Below are 17,039 nucleotides of genomic sequence, written 5' to 3'. Positions count from 1 at the left end.
TTCCTTGATTTTCCGTACTTTCTCCCTCAAATTACAGGATGGTTCCTTTCTCCTCATCCCTTTGATTGATCTAATATCCTGTTACTGATGACAATGGTGTCAACAAAATATTAAACTCTAATCTTCCTTCCTACTAACACATGCAGACACATTACTGCATCAGTGTCACTCTGTAACAGTGTCAGCTCTGTGTGTCTCAATTGGACATGTGTGTTACCAAAGCAAATGGCTTTGTCTGTGAGCTAATCTTTGTCCACCATTTTTTGTTTGCCTGACCACTTCTCAGTACCACCTCTACTTGGTGAATGACGATCTGGTCTCTTGTACACAATACAGCAACTTTTTGTGAAAACAAATATTATTCAGGGGCTCTCATGATATGATCATCTTGGGAATTAGTCCAGGAGGAGTTGGTAGTGTCATTCCTTAAGTGGGTGCTTTTTACTGTGCAGACATACACTAACCATGCACATCAACGTGACCACCTGTCAAAAGCCCGAATAACCACCTACTGCAGTGCAGACTGCTGTGAGACATGCAGGAAGAGAGTCCATGAGGTTCTGAAAGGTACAGAAAGGAATATAGGACCATGCTGACTACAGTGCCTTAGCCTGCTGCATTAGTTTTCCTAGCTGAGAATTGTGCGAACAGCCTGATAGAGGTGGACCCACAAATTCTCACTTGGATTTAAATTCAGGGAGTTTGGTGACCAGCGGAGTATGGTAAACTCTTCTAGGTGATCCTCAAACCACACATGTACAATGTGAGCTGTGTAACATGTTGCATTGTCCTGTTGGTAGATGCCATCATGCCGAGGAAAAAACAAATGGCAAGTAGGAGTGGACATTGTCCTCAGGGATGGACATATAATTGTGTTGATCCATTGTGCCTTTCTGCATTACGAGATCACTCAGGGAATGCCACGTAAACATTCCCCAGATCAAAAGGCATACAGAATGTTTGCTTTTAGGCATTTCACATTGTACACACCAACAGCTATCTGTCCGATGGAATACAAAATGTGATTCTTCTGTAAAGGCCACCTGGCAGCATTGTCCAGTTGTAGTACTGGTGTGCAAATTCCAGCCCTTGTCTCTGATAAATAGCAGTCAATGTGGGCAAATGAATCAGGCTCCTGCTGCAGAGGCCCTTACGCAGCAACGCATAGTAAATGGTCATTGAGGATACACTGTTGGCAGCCCCTTGGTTCATCTGGGCAGTCAGTTTCTCAACCCACAATACACCACAGTTGGTTTTGGATAGCACCATTTTGCCCTGTATGATATACTTTAACCATAGTGGCATGCAAACAGTTTACACACTTGGCCATTTCAGAAATGCTTCAACCCTTAGCCCAAAAGCCAGTGATCATGCCCTTTCAAACATCAGATAAATTGCTCCATTTCCAAATTGATTGCACTGTTTTCTATGTCCCCCTGGACTTGCTTCATATACCTTCCACTGCTAGTGCTGCCACCTGCCACTTGAGAGTGGTTATTGTACATTGACATCGAACATAGGCAATGGTGACTGGACCGTGTATGTTGCACTGTGTGATGACTGTTGAGGTGTTCGTGATGGAGGTTAATGGTCACTGAGGTAATCTAAATATTTAGATGCAAAGGGATTGAAAAGTTCTGTCAACTACAAGCAAGTAGTAATGGTTGTTAGAAAATTGTATAATAAGTAATTATGTACTATAAATAGGACTATTTTGAAAAATAAGATGCTGTTTCCATAGTTTTATTAGCTGTAGTTTGTCTTCTTTGGTTGTCTAATGTTTTTTTTCATAACATTGGTATTTTTTAAAGAAAATAGTTAACTAAACATGTAAATAAAGAGTCATGTTAACAATACACAGCTATTTATCACAATGAACACTGCTACTTTCTTTTGTAGCTAACAAGAATTTTCATTCCCCGAAACTAGATAATCGGATATTTTGTAGGAGTGGCTGATGAGGCATGTTTTTAGTATTCTTTAGAATTGGTTGAGATCCCCAGCTGGTGGCTCATGTTGGATGGGAGATTGTTCAATACCTCTGTACCAAAGGACATGAACACTAGAAGATGAGGCCTAGTCTACACAAAAATAATTTTCATGTCTTGTATTGTGATTATGCAAATCACAGTTCAAGTGAAACTGATTTTTACCATGGGCAAACAAATCATTAATGAATGCATAATTGTATTGGAAAATGAGTGTATGATTTCCAAGATCCTTAGACACACCTTTGTAAAATGTGCAGTTATCTACTTTCCACAACTGCTTGCTTCTGCTGAATAAACATTTAGTTTACTTTAAGTGTGCTGACCCAGAAAATAATTCCATAAGACAACTTGGCATGAAAATAAGCCAACACTCTTCAGGTTACCTTCCATTTGGAAAGTGGATGCACTCAGCAACTGTATGTGACTTATAAATTATAGAGTGCAGCAATTAGTTGTCTTGGAATTAAAAGAACTGTGACTGAAGACTGAACAACAGGGACTTACATGCATTGAGAATTTAAAAAAAATAGTGCATTGAGAATGGCAAGCTACTAGCCAAAATCTGAATTTGCATAATAAAATCTAAAAAGGATGACTGATTGCTGCACTCTATTATTTATAAGCCAACACTCTTATCTTCAGATCAACACTGTGACAGGTGCTTCTGAGAACAAAATATGCTTGACTGAGCTCCGTGATTAATTCATCTGTGTGTTGGCTCCATTTTAACTCATTATCGAGTTGGACACCAAGAAATTTTACACAATGAGTTTCACTTAGTTTACAAGCTCCTTGTCCAGGCCCAAGGAATGTCTATCGGCTGCCATGTCATCCTCTGCCTGTGGTATGGAGGGGCATGTGTTCAGCACATTCCTCTTCTGGGCATTTTGCAGACTTGTCAGACTGTGGAGTTGCTACTTCTCTGTCAGATAGCTCCTCAATTGGTAATAGTGACACTGCTATTGTTATCAGTCCAAGCATACAGACAGAAACAGAAGAAATGGTAAACAGTGTTCTGAAATGAATCATTGGCTGGTTTTTTGGAATGGTCTCACCCTCAATTTTACAGACACAACATATTCCTATATACTACACCAGTGGTAAGTGTAACACATGGTGAGGAAATATTAAATATGGTGGAAACATCAAAATCCTTAAGTATCCACATTGATGAGAATTTAAACTGAAGAAAGCACATTTTGTAAATCCTAAAATGACATATTTCAGACACATTTTCACTTAGAATCATTGCAGATCTTGAAGAGAGACAAATCATTCTGGAAACATCCCTCAGGCTGTGGCTAAGCCATGTCTCCGCAGTATCCTTTCTTTCAGGAGTGCTAGTTCTGCAAGGTTTGCAGGAGAGCTTCTGTAAAGTTTGGAAGGTAGGAGATGAGATATGGGCAGAAGTAAAGCTGTGAGTACTGGGCGTGAGTCGTGCTTCAGTAGCTCAGATGGTAGAGCACTTGCCCGCGAAAGGCAAAGGTCCCGAGTTCGAGACCCAGTCGGGCACACAGTTTTAATCTGCCAGGAAGTTTCAAATCAGTAAGTTGACAAATTTTGCACGTTTTCATTCAATAATGTCATATGGAGTAATGTTCTGGGGTAACTCATCTTTAAGAAAGAAAGTCTTCAATGCTCAAAAACGTGCAGTAAGAATAATACACTCCTGGAAATTGAAATAAGAACACCGTGAATTCATTGTCCCAGGAAGGGGAAACTTTATTGACACATTCCTGGGGTCAGATACATCACATGATCACACTGACAGAACCACAGGCACATAGACACAGGCAACAGAGCATGCACAATGTCGGCACTAGTACAGTGTATATCCACCTTTCGCAGCAATGCAGGCTGCTATTCTCCCATGGAGACGATCGTAGAGATGCTGGATGTAGTCCTGTGGAACGGCTTGCCATGCCATTTCCACCTGGCGCCTCAGTTGGACCAGCGTTCGTGCTGGACGTGCAGACCGCGTGAGACGACGCTTCATCCAGTCCCAAACATGCTCAATGGGGGACAGATCCGGAGATCTTGCTGGCCAGGGTAGTTGACTTACACCTTCTAGAGCACGTTGGGTGGCACAGGATACATGCGGACGTGCATTGTCCTGTTGGAACAGCAAGTTCCCTTGCCGGTCTAGGAATGGTGGAACGATGGGTTCGATGACGGTTTGGATGTACCGTGCACTATTCAGTGTCCCCTCGACGATCACCAGTGGTGTACGGCCAGTGTAGGAGATCGCTCCCCACACCATGATGCCAGGTGTTGGCCCTGTGTGCCTCGGTCGTATGCAGTCCTGATTGTGGCGCTCACCTGCACGGCGCCAAACACGCATACGACCATCATTGGCACCAAGGCAGAAGCGACTCTCATCGCTGAAGACGACACGTCTCCATTCGTCCCTCCATTCACGCCTGTCGCGACACCACTGGAGGCGGGCTGCACGATGTTGGGGCGTGTGCGGATGACGGCCTAACGGTGTGCGGGACCGTAGCCCAGCTTCATGGAGACGGTTGCGAATGGTCCTCGCCGATACCCCAGGAGCAACAGTGTCCCTAATTTGCTGGGAAGTGGCGGTGCGGTCCCCTACGGCACTGCGTAGGATCCTACGGTCTTGGCGTGCATCCGTGCGTCGCTGCGGTCCGATCCCAGGTCGACGGGCACGTGCACCTTCCGCCGACCACTGGCGACAACATCGATGTACTGTGGAGACCCCAGGCCCCACGTGTTGAGCAATTCGGCGGTACGTCCACCCGGCCTCCCGCATGCCCACTATACGCCCTCGCTCAAAGTCCGTCAGCTGCACATACGGTTCACGTCCACGCTGTCGTGGCATGCTACCAGTGTTAAAGACTGCGATGGAGCTCCGTATGCCACGGCAAACTGGCTGACACTGACGGCGGCGGTGCACAAATGCTGCGCAGCTAGCGCCATTCGACGGCCAACACCGCGGTTCCTGGTGTGTCCACTGTGCCGTGCGTGTGATCGTTGCTTGTACAGCCCTCTCGCAGTGTCCGGAGCAAGTATGGTGGGTCTGACACACCGGTGTCAATGTGTTCTTTTTTCCATTTCCAGGAGTGTATGTGGTGCTCACCCACAATAATCTTTTAGATATCTGTTTACTGCTTCACAGTATATTTATTTCCTCATCAAGTTTGTTGTAAAAGGTCCACTACAGTCCAAAAGGAACATACCAGAAGGAAAAATGACAGTCATTTCTCCACATTAAGGTTGTCTTTAGCACAAAAAGGTAAGCACAATGGAGGAACAAAAATTTTAGATCACTTACCCAAGGATATAAACTGTCCACAGACAGCAAAGTAAACTTTGATAACAAACTGAAAAAGTTTCTCTTTGACAAATTCTTCTGTTCCATAAGAAGAATTTCTATTATTGTTATGTGTAAAAGGTGGTGGGTAGAAATTACTGCCTCACATTGTACATTTAAAATAAAATAAAATAAAAAACATATAAGTGTTCCATACATAGCCATATTTACAAATTAATTTGCAACGTGAATGTAAAATGACTTATTCCACATTATTACAATTATCATACAAAATTATCCATGGAACATGGAAGTAACTAACTAATTTGACAGTACCAGGAATCAAACCCAGGTCCTCCGCATGGCAGCCATCTAAGCTGACCAAGAAGCTACAGAGGTGGATGAGTTTCATTTAGCACATTACCATTAATACCTACTACTGCTGTTAACAAGTCGTTATTCTTGTTTGGAATTACATAACAGGAGTGTTTTTGAGATTAAAACTGAGACTGTTAGCTGTGATACTAACAGTGAAATAGGATGGAGGAGGTGTTGAATGTTAGAAACACATATGGAAAATATGTTAAAAGTAGACTAAGCTATCAGACAAAGTCCTTCATCAGACATAACAAAACAAACACAGTCATACATGCATAATTCACAAACTGCACTGTCATTGATGGTCACTCAGCAGCAATTTTGGCTAGTGTAGGTTGTGGGAGTATAGAAGAGGCAGGGGCAGGGTGGGGGGACAGGAAAGGGGGGAAGAACTGTACCGTTGCCTGTGGGGGTTTTCAGGGACATGGTCAACTCTCAGGCGCAGCATCTGGAAATGAAAAGGGGAGAGGAGAGAAGTAAAAAAAGGGGGTATGGTATGAAAGTACACTGAGGGTATGTGAGGCCAGAGTGAGAGCAGGGGAAGGGATAGAGGCTGGTGTGGAAGGGGACACAGGGTGCACTCAGCCATTGTGAGACCAAATGAGGACCTACTTGGTTCAGGAGTAGCAACTCCAGGCACAAAAACTGACAATGGCTGGGTCCCTCCACATTTGCATCCGGTGATGCCTATTGGCTCAGGATGACACAGCAGTCGGCTGGTACCATAGGGACTTCCAAGACATGTTTGGACGGGAAGAGGGAGAAGGAGGGAGAGATAGACAGATAGATATATAGACAGATAGATAGATGGATAGACAGATAGATAGACAGAGAGAGAGAGAGAGAGAGAGAGAGAGAGTAATAGAGGAAGGGGAATAGCAAAGGTTGAGATTAGTGGTTATGGGACAAAGGATACATTGTCAGAAGATTTCCCACATGTACAATTCACAAAGTCAGGTGTTGTTGGAAGAATACAGATGGCACAGGCTGTGAAGCAGTTATTGAAGTCAAGCACACAATGTTCAGCAGCATCCTCAACTGTGGTAGCACTAATTTTTACTTTGTGGACATTATGCAACATGTATGCTGCAAGGTACAATATGTCCAACTCTGGAATGTGAGTCCTTGGAATTTTGTTTTCCAGCTGTCTCTTTGCCACAATTTGGTGATCATTCATACAGACAGACAGTTCATTAGCAGTTACACCCATATAGAACTCTAAGTTAGTAGGCTACGTGGCTACTTTCCTAAGTAGCCCTCCCACTGATGGGTTATGTGACTGTGACTGGACTGAGGTAGGTGGTAGTGGGAGGATACATGGGACAGGTCTTGCATTTAGGTCTGTTATAGGGACATGGGCCATGACCCATCAGGTTATCCAAGAGCACTAATGCGCTGCTTCCTGGACTCAGGTAGGCATGCTGGCCCCATATCAAATCCACTCGGCGGAGTAACGACAAGGGCTAGTGTGCCGGCCAACCTGGATGTGGTTTTTAGGTTGTTTTCCACATCCCCCTTGGTGAATACTGGCCTGGTCCCCACATTCCACCTCAGTTACACAACTTGCAGATATATGAAACACGTTTGCACTATCCCATGATTTACACTAGATGCAGACAGTTGGGGTACACAGATTCCATCCCCGGGGCAGGGGGGGGGGGGGGGGGCTACGGGGTGGCGGCAGGAATGGCATCTGGCCACCCCTTCTAACTAACCATGCCAAATCCAATTGTAACAATGCCAGTCCTGCCACAATTTCGGGATAAATGTGCCAGCGAAAGATAGGGATATGGGACATGGAGCAGTGGGTTGGAAGTAGAGGTGGAAGTGGGACACACAAGGATATTGCATAAGTAAGTTGGGCAGCAGAATACTGTTGTGAGGGGGGTTGGGGAAGTTTGTGAGGAGGGTATTTTTTGTCCCACGACACAATGAGAGGTAGCTGAAATCCTGATAGAGAATATGATTCAGTTGCTGCAAACCTGAGTAGTTGAGTCATGAGGAGCCACTCCTTAGTGGCTATCACTGGATGTGTTGGGAATGGTAGGTGACTGGAGAGACACAGCGCAGGTGGTCTGTTTTTGGAGAGGGTGAAGGGGGTAATTCAGTCTCTGAAGGCTTCAGCAAGACCCTCAGCATATTTAGAGTGGAGCTCCTCATCACTGCAAATGCAGCAGCCATGGGTGGCTAAGATTATAGAAGGACCTTCTTTGTGTGAAATAGATGGCACCCATCAAAATTGAGATATTGTTGGTGACTTATGTTTTTGATGTGGATGGAAGTACTGACGTTGCCAGCTGTGAGATGGAGGTCAACTGTGATGAAGGTGGCTTGTTGGGCTGATGAGGAACAGGTGAAGTGACTGAGGGAGAAAGTGTTGAGGTCCTGGAAGGATGTGAATAGGGTCTCCTCACTCACAGTCCAGATCATGAAAATATTATCAATAAATCTCAACAGAGTCAGGGCTTTGATATTCTGGGTACCTAGGACAATTCCTCTAGATAGCCCATGAATAGGCTGATATATGGTGGTGCTATGCAGGTGACCATGGCTGTATTGTAAGTCTGTTTGTAGGTGATGTCTTCAAAGGAGAAGTAATTATGGGTGAGAATATAGTTGGTCATGGTGACCAGGAAGGAGACTGTATGTTTGGAATCAGTCAGGCACTGGGAAAAGGATGTTCAAAGGTGGCAATACTATGGGTGCTGGAGATCTACCAGGGTTCTGTCTACCTCTTTCTGAGCCCTGAAATGAGGAATTCTCTAATGTGTTACTACTTTTAGTTAACTTATCCATTCCTTTATTCACATGGTGTTCTGACAGACTCAGGACATCTATCTTTTTACAGCAATGTTAACATTTTGAAGCTAACCTACATTATTTTTCAATCCCCAGGTGTTCTAATGAAATAACCAATTGCCATACATTTGTAGGAATCCACCACCTTTGCATTTTTAAGCCTTCCTGAACGCTTACTCTTACCTAAAGAAGATGACACACTAATGCCAGTAATCATTGCTGCCTGTTTTTTGTGATGATGCTGCCTCTTCCCCTCCCAAACATATTTATGTACAAGAAGTTCAGTTAATCTTTCATGCTATTTCTACTCAGATGTAGAGCATATTTAGTGTGCCTCCATCTCCCAACTGCAACAACAGGCACAGTACTAATGTGAGACTTTATTTCATTCAGCAGCAACTTGTTCAGTTGTGTTTCTACATGTCTCAAAGTTGTGTTAACCCAAGGCTGATCATGCCACTGCAGGATCTACCAATACCCCCCTTGTATATGCATTTGCTACTCCTATTTCATCCAGGTCACCCTTGATGCTGTATTCTCTTTCTATAGCCAGACTGCTCTACCTTTTGTGACAACCTGTTCCCTGTCACCAAATTCATCACACAGGAACCTACGTCTTGTGTCACCTTATTTTCACAATACTTGTGATCTGATAAACTGCTCTTAGTTTGTCCTATAGCACCTAACCTAGGCCTTTTCAGTGACTGCCCCCTGTTACTCAGACAGTACCTAACTGAAAGAACAAGTTGTAACCAAGAGCTCCATTACCACAAGTGTTGTAAGAAAAAAATTACAAAACACATATACTATGCAAAAAATACAAATAATCCCTCGAAAAAAGCTGAAACAGTTTGGAGTATCATTGAGTAAGTAAATAAAAATAGAGTATCAAATAAAATAAAAATAAAATAAAAATAAAAAAAAATCAGAAAAATAGAGTATCAAATAAAATTGCATACCTGGATAATAACTGTGACAGAAATGAGTTGACTCATTGAAACTATTGGCTTCAGATTTCAATAATTACTTCCTGAGGAAAGAAAAGATTGTACCTGCTTATGGGGAACCAAATACAGAAGCCTTAGATTAACTCCAGGATACTCTGATCGCTCTGCTGGCAAATTTTAGTTTAAAGAGTACCAACTCTGTGGAGACTAGAAAAATTGCAATATTGAAAAAAAAAGGGGAACTCTTCTGGCTATGATAGTTTTTCAAGCATAATACTAAACTCTTCTGTTGCATATAATGAAAAGGATAGTTGCTACTCATCATATAGCGGAGATTATGAGTCGCAGAAAGACACAACAAAAAGACTGTCGGAAAGTTAGCTTTTGGCCAACATGACCTTTGTCAAAAATAGATAACATACACACACTCACGCAAATGCATCTCACACAGATGTGACCACAGTCTCTGGCAGCTGGAGCCAGACTGCGAGCAGTGGGGCATTACTGGGGAGGCAACTGGGTTGGAGTAAGGAAGAGGCTAGGGCAGGGAGGGGGAGGGATAGCAGGGTAGGGGTGGGGGACTGTAAAATGCTGCTGGGAGCTTGAAGCAACAACATGGAGAGTGGGGCAGCTAGGTGCAGTTGGGAGGTTAGTCAGAGATTGGGGGGGGGGGGGGGGGGGGGTGTTAACAGAAAATGAGAGAAGTGAAAAGACTGGGTGCGTTGGTAGAATAGAGGGCTGTGTAGTGCTGGAATGGGAACAGGGAAGGGGCTAAATGTGTAAAGACAATGACTAAATAAAGTTGAGGCCAGGAGGGTTACAAGAACATAGGTTATATTGGAGGGAGAGCTCCCATCTGTACAATTCAGAAAAGCTGGTTTTGGTGGGAAGGATCCAGATGGCACAGGCAGTGATGCAGTCACTGAAATGAAAGACATCTTGTTGGGTAGCATTCTCAGCAACAGGGTGGTCCAGGTGTTTCTTGGCCATAATTTGTTGGTGGCCACTCAGGTGGACAGACAGCTTGTTGGTTGTCATGCTCATGTAGAATGCAGCATACTGGTTACAGCTTAACTTGTAGATCATGTGACTGGTTTCACAGGTAGTCCTGCCATTGATGGGATAGGTGATGTTTGTAATAGGACTGGAGTAGGTGGTGGTGGGAGGATGTACAGGACAGGTCTTGCATATAGGTCTATTACAGGGTATGATTCATGAGGCAAGGGCTTGGGAGCAGCAGTTGTGTAGGGATGGATGAGGGTATTGTGTAGGTTCATTGGGTGGCAGAATCCCACTGTGGGAGGAGTGAGAGGGGTAGTGGGTAGGACATTTCTCGTTTCAGGCCACAATGAGAGGTTAGCAAGACCCTAGCACAGAATATAATTCAGTTGTTACAGTCCTGGATGGTGCTGAGTCATTAAGTGGATTACTCCTCTGTGGTTGGGCAGTAGGTTCTGGGAGGTGTTGGGTGACTGGAAAGATAAGGCACGGGAGATCTGTTCTTGTACAAGGTTAGGAGGGTAATTACAATCTGTAAAGGCCTCAGTGAGATGTTCAGTATACTTGGACAGGGACTGCTTGTCACAACAGATGCGACGGCCACAGGTGGCTAGGCTGTATGGAAGGGACTTCTTGGATGGAATGGGTGGCAGTTGTCAAACTGGAGATATTGCCAGTGGTTGGTGTGTTTGATATGGACAGAGGTACTGATGTAGCCATCTTTCAGGTGGAGGTCAGCATCAAGGAAGGTGGCTTGATGGGTTGAGTGGGGCCAGGTGAAGCGAATGGGGGAGAAGGTGTTGAGATTTTGGAGGAATGTGGAGAGGGTGCCCTCACCCTCGATACAGATCATGAAGATGTCATCTATGAATCTCAACTATCTAGCCCCTTCCCTGTTCCCATTCCAGCACTACACAGCTCTCTATTCCACCAACACACCCAGTCTTTTTACTTCTCTCCTTTTTCCACTAACCCCCCCCCCCCCTCCCTCCCACCTTGCTCCCCCGCCCTCCGTCTAACCTCCAGACTGCACCTAGCTGCCCCCCTCTCCACCTTGTCCCTGTAAGCTTGGAGCTGCACTTTACCGTCCCCCACCCCTACCCTGCTATCCCTCCCCCTTCCTACCCCAGCCTCCTCCTTACCCCCACCAGTCGCCTCCCCCGTAATGCCCTGCTGCTCACGATTTGGTTCCAGCTGCCAGAGACTGTGGTTATGTGTGTGTGAGTTGCATTTGTGTGAGTGTGTGTATTTTGTCTATTTTTGACAAATGCTATGTTGGCCAAAAGCTAACTTTCCAATAGCCTTTTTGTTGTGCCTTTCTGTGATTCAACATCTCTGCTATATGGTGAATAGCAACTATCTTTTTCATTATATTGGTACATTCCATCCTGGATTTCCATTGTTTAATCTCTTGTGTTGACTTGACAGGATCAAACTATTTTTGCAATCAGTAACCAATGATTCAGGGGATGTTTGTGGACGGACTTAAAAATGTAGTAGTGACACCACTCTGTAAACAGATATTAAAAGAACACCACTAATTATAGATTAAGTCCCTCTAGCCAATAATTTAAAAAACTGAAAAGTGGTTACAATACAATACTCACTCATTTTGCACAACATGGTAACTGTCTATCACTTTAGCTTTTGTAGAGGATTCTCTACAGAGATGATCTCACAAATGATGGTACACTTGAGCAACAAATGATGAAGTTTATTCTGTGATCTTGATAACATCTTTGATTTTCTTGACCATTAATTTCTACTTGGAAAATGAAAGTGTTAGAACTGATGGCATATCTTTTGTAAGGGTAAGTTTTAGCTTCATAACGAAGCATACGACCATAAAAGCTAGCTGTGAGACAGGAATAAAATTAAACTCAGATTTGGGATAGGGGATTGTAAAACATGGCATCTCACACGCTTTTGGTGTTGGATCTACTCCTGTTCTTAATCTACATAAACAATACTCCAATATCCTTTAAATATCTGTTCAAAGGCTGGTATGATTGTTTAATGACATAGGTGCATTAATCAAGGACCTATATTCAATTATACCAGACACTTCCTGTTACTGATAAAGTCAGGTATATGTACAGCATTCAACAATCATTTTCTGAGCATTGTTGGTGAATTAAATAAAAATTTAGTTTCTTCAGGGAATCATATAACTATCTTGGCAAATGCCGAGATTGCTGTCTGCAATACTCCTCTGTGATAATGACAAGGTGAAGATTTAGTCAATAATAATTAAATCATTGAAGACTAAGGACTTTCATGGATATGATGGAGTGCCTAACAGAATATTAAAGTACTGTGATGGACATGTTAGCCCTGTACTAGGCCATATTTGTAATTTTTCCTTTACGAATGGTCAGTTTTCTGAATGATTAAGGTACTCAGTAATAAACACATTGTATAAAAATGGAGAAAGGGATAATGTAAACAATTTTAGACCCATCTCTATGCCATCAGTATTTGCTAAAGTTATTGAAGAGGGTGTGTATGTACGGATAATTGATCATTTTATATCACATAATCTGCTATCAAATGTACAGTTCGGCTTTAGAAATGATGCTATAGTCTCTTTTATCTGTGAGGTATTAGATGGATTAAACAAAAGATTTCAAATACTAGGCATATTTTTTTTTATTTAACTTAGGTGTTTGATTGTGTTGATCACAAAATATTGCTCCGAAAGTTGGACTATTACGGAATATGGTGAGTAGCTCAAATTGGTCCACCTCTTACTTCAAGAACAGACAGCAAAAAGCATTATTCACAGTGTTGAGAATGGCTGTGATGTGGGGTCTGAGTGGGGTACAGTCAAATGTGGGGTGCCCCAGGGATCAGTGTTGGGGCCACATCTGTTCCTTATTTATATAAATGATATGACTTCTAGTATTACAAGTAATTCTAAAATATTTCTGTTAACTGATGACACTAGCTTGGTAGTAAAGGATGTTGTGTGCAACATTGGCTTGGTTTCAAATAGTGCAGTTCAGGACATAAGTTCATGGCTTGTAGAAAATAAACTAATGCTAAATCACAGTAAGACTCCGTTTTTACAGTTTCTAACACACAAGTCAACAAAACTTGACGTTTTAATTTCACAGAATGCGCTTATGATTAGTGAAACTGAACAGTTCAAATTTCTAGGTGTTCAGAAAGATAGTAAACAGTCATGGAAAGCTCACATTCAAGATCTTGTTCAAAGACTTAATGCTACCATTTTTACTATTCAAATGGTATCTGAAGTAAGTGATTGTTCGACATGAAAATTAGTCTACTTTGCTTATTTTCATTTGCTTATGTCGTTCAGTCGGAAGATATCCAGACTGAATTTGGATCACACTTCCTTAACTCTTGTGCAGAAAGATGTGCAGTAGACTGCTCCATTCATTTTCAATAAACTACCACAAGAATTCAAAAATATTAGCAATAATCCACATGCTTTCAAATTGAAACTGAAGAGTAGTCTCCTATTCTGTTGAGGATTCCTTGAAAAATTAAGCTGATTATTCTGTTATATTGTTGATTGCATTTACTTAAATTAATGGCTTGACTTTTTTGGGTTTATAAACATTTTATTTTTATCTGTTATTACTTTTATGTTCATGTACTGACACGTTCCATGACCTTGGAGATTTGCTCCTCAATTTGATCCTATGGAACCATACGTGTAGATAAAATAATAACTAACATACCAAGTGTTACTTGAACAGGCCTATGAATAGTTAACAGTTTAAGGCTTAATCTTACAAAACCTATCAGTTTGCAATTTCAGATGAATGAAAATAGTCTGCTTCTACTAAAAATGTAGCTTACTAGTGATATGCTATTAAAAAAATTATGTAAATTCCCATGAGGTCCAGGTGTATAGCAAGATAAAGTGAAATGAACCAAAAAAGATTCACACAGCTAGAATTTAAGACAGGAAAGTACTATGTATCCTTGCATTTGGGTTCTGTATTCTGGTGCAAAGTTCTTCAACAGTCTCTGAACTGTCATCAAGTGGGAAGTTGGGTAACCCTATAAATTAAAAAGAAAATTATAAACATACTTCATTGGTCTCTGCTACTATATATTATCTATTTATCTAGATTTTAGGTCTGAATGCCCCTGTTGGCAATAAGTAGCCATGATTGTTGCAAACAGGCCTCGATTCTGATAGCTTGCAGATACCTTATTCTGTAATATCAATGTGATCAATCTGATATTAAGCTACTAATATGGGATAGACAACAGTTGTTTAATGTAATTGTGGGAGCAGCTTTCCTGTTAATTTTCACTTGAGAGTGCACAAATATTTTGTAGCAGTTCAATACTAATGCATCCTGGACAGCTTTTTAGTGTATACCTTGATGTGTTCTCTGTCTGTATAATGTAAACTTGATAATCATACATCTGTAGAACACCATTACTTTTATCCTTTCATCGAGACTTCAGACGATTATTAAAAGTTCTGTTTCCTGACAGAAAACCTAAAATACATTTTCTGATTTGTTTCTTTGTATATATAATCATAAATTGCAAATGGCTGTGTGATATATTCTCTGGAACCTTCTAAACACACAACCAGAGTTCAGTTGGGAGCTATCACTTCTTTGTATTGAAAAAGATCTTAATGGCTTTATGTAATGAGGTAACTCCATGGATTTGGAAACTTGTGGTATGACTTATTGTTCATTTTGAGCTCAAAGTTTGGAAGATTGGAAAGTGCTGTGTACATAAATTATTTCTGAAGCATTGTGGCCATTAGATTTCAGAATTGCAATTCTTACTCACCAGGGAAATCTGACCATTTAAGACAGCAACATAATGGAGCCCAGAGTTCCACACTAGAGCAATCCATCTGCATGGTGAAGCCAAGTGAGCAACAAGTCATTCCCCATAACTTGTTAACCATGAGATTCTGCCTCATTCATCTTCCTTAAGGTGAGCACTTACTGAGTGCGAACCAAATAGAAGTGTAGCCTGTATGACCCGGCTAAGAAAATATGGCAGCTAGCTGTATCATGACACAGCTTGAGGTTTAATGGTGAGTAAAGGAAGCGTATTGAGCCTGTGCACACTGCAACTTTGTGACCTATACATATTCAAGTGAAATCCTTGTGGCCATGCAAGCCATGCTGGTGTCTGTGTTATTAGCTGAGGTGCTATAGTAATCTTTTGCAATTCATACCAAGTTAAGCAAAATTTCTTCACCATGTCTCTTGCACACTACATCTGCCTAGCTGCTCCACAAGCTACCATACAGTGCATGGCAGACAGTACCCTGTACCACTACTTGTCATTTCCTTTCCTTTTCCACAAGGGAAAAATGACTGTTTATATGCCTCCGTATGAGCCCTAATTTCTCATATTTTATCTTCTTTGTCCTTATGAAGAATGTATACTAGCGGCAGTAGAATCATTCGGCAGTCAGCTCCAAATGCCGGTTGTCTAAATTTCCTCAATAGTGTTTCTCGAAAAGAATATCGCCTTCCCACCAGTGATCCCCATTTGAGTTCCCGAAGTATCTCTGTAACACTTACATGTTGTTCAACACTACCGTTAACAAATCTAGCAGCCTGCCTCTGAATTTCTTCGCTGTCATTCTTCAATCCAACCTGGTACAGGTCCCAAGCACTCAAGCAGCACTCATGAATAGGTCACATCAGCGTCCTATATGAGGTTTCCTTTACAGATGAACCACTCTTTCCTAAAATTCTCACAACAAACCAAAGTTGACCTTTCACCATCCCTATCACAGTTCTTATACGCTCATTCCACCTCATATCTCTTTGCAACATTACGCCCAGATATTTAAACAATGTGACTGTGTCAATCTGTACACTACTAATGCTGTATCTGAACATACAGGTTTGTTTTTCCTACTCATCCATATTAACTTACAGTTTTCCACATTTAGGACTAGCTGCCATACGTCACATCAGCTGGAAATTTTGTCTAAGACATCTTGTACCTTCCTACAGTCACCCAACTTCGACACCTTGATGCCCACCCTGTCTGCCAAATCATTTATGTATATAGAGAACAAAAGCGGACCTATCACACTTCCCTGGGGCACTCCTGGCGATACCCTTGTCTCTGACGAACACTCACTGTCGAGGACAACATACAGGGTTCTATTATCCAATGAGTCTTCGAGTGACTCACATATCTGTGAACTTATTCCATATGCTTGTACCTTCATTAACAGCCTGCAGTGGGACACCGTGTCAAATGCTTTCTGGAAATCTAGAAATATGGAATCTGCCTGTTGCCCTTTATCCATAGTTCTCAGAATATCATGCGAGAAAAGAATAAGATGAGTTTTGCATGAGCAATGCTTTCTCGAACCATGCTGATTCATGAACATAAGCTTTTCAGTCTCAAGGAAGTTCATTATGTTCAAACCGAGTATTTGTTGAAGGATTCTGCAGCAAACAGAAGTTAGGGATATTGGTCCATAATTTTATGGGTTCTTTCTTTCTTCCTACAGATACTCAACTTTGATACCTTACTGTACACCACAGCATCATCAGCAAACAACCGCAGATTGACACCCACCCTGTTCACCAATTTATTTATGTTCACACATCACGAAAGTTTTGCGTCACACCGTTTCCCAGAACTCCTGAAGACAGACATTTACTGGGCTACAAC

Source organism: Schistocerca cancellata, chromosome 2 (genome assembly GCF_023864275.1).
Source record: "Schistocerca cancellata isolate TAMUIC-IGC-003103 chromosome 2, iqSchCanc2.1, whole genome shotgun sequence".
Taxonomy (NCBI): domain Eukaryota; kingdom Metazoa; phylum Arthropoda; class Insecta; order Orthoptera; family Acrididae; genus Schistocerca; species Schistocerca cancellata.
This window is presented reverse-complemented; position numbering follows the sequence as displayed.